At 37.4% G+C, this 4,791-nt stretch overlaps 1 pseudogene across 1 annotated transcript; it reads left to right on the plus strand.

The window, feature by feature from the left end:
• Window positions 1-1,691: 1,691 nt before the first annotated feature.
• Window positions 1,692-4,306, plus strand: LOC147509008 (AAA-ATPase At3g50940 pseudogene; annotated as a pseudogene). Its single transcript, XR_015218315.1, has 2 exons — window positions 1,692-1,843; window positions 2,429-4,306. The product of XR_015218315.1 is annotated as an AAA-ATPase At3g50940 pseudogene (transcript).
• Window positions 4,307-4,791: the final 485 nt, after the last annotated feature.

Below are 4,791 nucleotides of genomic sequence, written 5' to 3' on the forward strand. Positions count from 1 at the left end.
TCTATATCATGACTTGGCCTATCTTCTAGAAGTAATCATTACCAAAGCTGCACTTACACAATCCATTACGGCAAGTTACTAACCACTGTACCTAATCCCCATCATTACATAATTCCTACTAACACCATTCCCATACTCCTTAATCTCAACCATACATTTGTGTCTGTCCTTACATGTGTTGGATTGAGATTCACCTTCACCATCTATAAATACCTCCCATATGAACTACGCCAGACCTGATTTTTCTCTCCCCCCAGAATCGAGAGATAGATACATAGGCAGTTCGCTCAAAGAACGAACTCGGTCTTTCCAATAATTAACCCCCTTTCTCCTCCTAATAATCTTGTATGTAGAGGAAGACTAAAACGCTCCTTTACAGCACCACGATTTATTTGTGTTATTAAGAGAATTCTTAATGCAAACAACAACTTGTTACCTCCACATATGCGCCAATATTAGGGGTTGCCCAATGCAAAAGTGAATCTCCTTAACAAGTGCTACTTTCATTGTTACTTAGTGAAAAACTATCCTCATTGTCATCTTTGCATTGGGCCATTGTTTTTGGCTCACAAATGTGACAAATTGTTATTTCCCTTCAAAGTGATTTGCATTGGAAATGCTCTAAGAAAATGGCAGGCTATGTGACACTCTAGATTGGGTTTAGTCTCACATTGGTTAGAAAGTCGTTTAGGATCCTGGTTATATTGAATCGACTACTACTTACTAATGTCGCGGCTTTTTGAGTTCAAACCCCACACCTATGGTTGGGGCAGGCTTTGGACCTGGGTCTTTAGGTGATGTAAGTGGAGACAATATCGACATTGTTTGAGTATGTGGTAATAAGGTCTTACAGTGGTATCAAAGCTGAGATCGACTCTCGGTGGTGTGATTGTGACACCATGGATTGAGTTTAGTTTCACATCGGTTAGAAAGTCATCTAGAATCCTGGTTATATTGGATTGACTATCATTTACTAATGTCGAGACTTTTTAAGTTAAAACCTTATACCCCTGGTTAAATAGACTTTAGATTTGGGCCTTTGGGCGACGTAAATAAGGACAATATTAATATTGTTTGAGTACATGACCATAGTATGGTCGTTACCGGCTATTTCAAAAATTCGTACAGATTGCATTATGCACAACAATTGCAATCCACGTACACGGCTGCACACCAAGGAGTGTAGCAAATGCGTGTTTAAAATTAGATTGCGAAAGACAAATTGACCTTGTTACTTGGTGAAAAATGTTCAGGCAATCAAGCATTCAAGCCACTTCTAGCAAAAGCTTCCCACGCAAGGAACACAATGTGCCACCATAAGTATTCCATATTTCCATCACAACTCCTTAAACTGCAATTGCATCCATGTACCATGTAGTTTGTACAAACAACTTCAGCCAATGATATATATGTTGTATAGAGTCCTGATTCCTGATCACTGCACAGAGGCTACAGCCAACAGAGATAATTATGAATGATTTGGATAAAGTAGCTCTGTTGGGTCCATCCCACACAAAAGCATTCACTTTCCATATGCAACACTCCACAGCCGTACACGTGTAGTTTTCTCCTGAAAAGTAGGGTCGGAAAACTCAGTGCTTTCTTCATCAGCAGTCGTGTGTAAGAAACCACCAATAAGGCAATAAACTCAGTAACATCAATGAACAATTTAGTGCAAACAACATATGACAACATAAATAAAGTAAAGTGTAAAACTAAAGCTGACAGATAAAGACAGAGTATAGAAAAAGAGATTTTCAGAGGACTTTCTCTAGTATAGAAACAAGGTTCGTCTTAAGTCTTAACCAAACCTTCCCGTCTGTTCTTCATCTCCTCTTTCAAGGTAATGGATCTTGAACCTTGATCTAGTCTTAAATTCTTACTGCTTGCCTTGTCTCTAAAATGTGTTTATTTTGCCTTGGTATAGTTTCTTCTTTCCCCTCTTTTTGGGGACCAAATGTTAAGCTACTATATATCCATGCTTGTTGAGGAAATGTTTCTAAGTAATTAAGATGAGAATGCTGCATGAAAGAGTTTACTGTGTTCTACGCACTGTCGCAGTTATAAAAGTTATAACATGATCTCTTAACTGGGTTCATCACCATGTAAGAGTAGATATCCTCTCTTCTTCTACTTCCTAGTACTTATACATAACATTTAGGCTTGTTAAACAAAAGATGCTAGTATTGTGGAGAAGCTTCTTATAAACTGTTCTTGTTTTTTCCCTTAAATATTCTGTGTACTAGCTTATAATGGATTATTAGGAATAAACTAAAAATTTAGCAGCCCCAAATGAGACCTAAACTTTTTAACAGCAGTCCACAAATTGGTGTTTAGTTGTTATTTTGGTTAAAATCGTAGGTATAGTATGAAGTTCTTTTTTGTGTGCAATCCTCCTAACATTCTTTTACTTTGCCTGTCAATGAAGAACAAAGTGAAAATGGAGTTGGTCCTGGACTGGAAATCCTTAGGTTCTCTGCTTGCAACATTCATGTTCATCAGAGCCGCAATATACGATTTCATGCCTCCTGAAGTATACCAATTTCTCAAACTCCTTTTCTCAAAAGTTTTCATTTCACTGCAACCAAATATGACCATTCTCATTGAAGAATTTGAGAGTTCTTTAAACAATGAACTTTTCGACGCTGCTCAGTCCTACATCAGTACCAAGTGTTTATCCTCTGCTCGAGTCCTCAAGCTGTCCAGACCCAAGAATTTCAAGAACCTCACCTTCACCATGTCTACTAACCAGACTTTTGAAGAGATATTTGAGGGAATTAAAGTCAAGTGGTCGTTCTATATCATCGAGAAGAAAACAAATAACAATGGTTACAGAGCGTCTCTTGAGAATAGATACTTTGAGCTATCGTTTCATCACAAGTATAAGGAGAAGGTTCAGTCTGCTTATATCCCTTATGTCATTGAAGTAGCAGAGACTATCAAGCTCAAGAACCGCGAAAGGAAACTTTATACTAATCGATCTTTTGGAGAAGACGGCAGGTATTGGTCATCCGTACCCTTCTCTCATCCATCTACATTTGATACATTAGCACTTGATAATTTTCTGAAGGAGGATATCAAAGCAGACTTAACGAAGTTTATCAAACGAAAAGAGTTCTACAGCAGAGTTGGAAGAGCTTGGAAAAGAGGCTATCTTCTATATGGTCCACCTGGGACTGGTAAGACAAGCTTGATTGCTGCCATTGCTAATTTCCTCGAATTCGATATATATGATCTGGAATTGACTGCTGTGAGAAGTAATTCACAATTGAGGAAGCTTTTGATTTCGACATCGAGTAAGTCGGTGGTCGTAGTTGAAGACATTGATTGTTCACTTGATTTATCTGATCGATCCAAGAAGGCAAGCACTGCCGAAGAAAACGAAAATGACATTGAAGAAGGCAAGGACAAGGCTCACGGAACGGGTTCTTCAAACAGTAACATTAGTTTGTCCGGGGTATTGAATTTTGTCGATGGGCTTTGGTCATCATGTGGGGGTGAAAGGCTGATAATATTTACGACCAATCACAAGGAGAAACTGGACCAGGCATTACTGAGACCAGGTCGAATGGACAAACACATTAACCTCTCTTACTGTGAGAATGATGCCTTTAAGATGTTGGCAAAGAACTATCTTGGTATTGAGAAGCATGAACTAATGAAAGATGTCGAGGAGGTCTTGCCTCGTATCAAGATGACACCAGCAGACATTGGAGAAATTTTCATGGGTTGTGAGGAAGATGCTGACATGGGTATGAAAAGAATTCTCGAGAAGATGGTTGAGGAGAAGGAGAAGCAATGCCGTCTTAACATTGAAGATTCTTTAATTAACAATGAGAAAAAACCAGGGGCAGAATGAAGACTCAGTTGCAAATGAAGATGATTCTTATTAGAAATGCATCACACCGAAAATAAAGCACAGGATCATGTTGTTGAAATATTGGTTGAGGAGAAGGATAAGCAATCTCGTCTTATTGTTGATGTTGAGAAAAACAAGGAGCAGAAAGAAGACTTAGTTGCCAATGAATATGGAAACAAGGCTGAAGAAAGGCACGACAACAACGAAAGAGAAAACAAGCACGTAGTTGCAGAAAAACCGGACTAAACTGAGAAATATAGCAAGGGAGAAGGATGACACTGATATCTCTTTATGGTTTTGGTTATTTGGTGACTCAAGGGAGAACCTGATTCCATCTCCCTTATTGTTTTAGGGGCGTTTGTTTTTCTGAGCCTTTGAATGTTGAATGTTGGATGCTAAATGACCCATCCTCTAAATGCTAAATGGTGATTGATGAATTCTGAAAAACATGTTTGTTTTATATTAGAATAACCTGGTTCTGAAGGCTGAATATAAATCATTCGAACAACTTTACTCATGTTATCTATTTTAAACACTAATTTGATTTATTGTAAAACAAAATATATATTATATTTGAGGAGGGGAGATGGATTATCGAAGAAAAGAAATGATAAATAAATTTATTTAAAATATGTTTTCACAAATATATTTTAACGGCTTATTTTCATATTTTGTTTACTTTCAGAAAATATATATGTAATTCTATTTTTAACAAAGTGGATATCATTCACCCAAAAAAATGAAAAAACCCGTGACGCCAACATCAAATTTTGAAGAACCTATTTTGAAGCCATAAAGGTCAAAGTAAGAAAGTATATGGGTTCTTGAGATTGGGTTATTAAGAAAGGGAAAGAAGGGACTTCTTCGTTTCAAGTATTATAATTCAGCATTTAGGAGAAACTTTGGTGCTGAATGCTAAATGTTGAAAGTAG

Source organism: Coptis chinensis, chromosome 3 (genome assembly GCF_015680905.1).
Source record: "Coptis chinensis isolate HL-2020 chromosome 3, ASM1568090v1, whole genome shotgun sequence".
NCBI classification, from domain to species: domain Eukaryota; kingdom Viridiplantae; phylum Streptophyta; class Magnoliopsida; order Ranunculales; family Ranunculaceae; genus Coptis; species Coptis chinensis.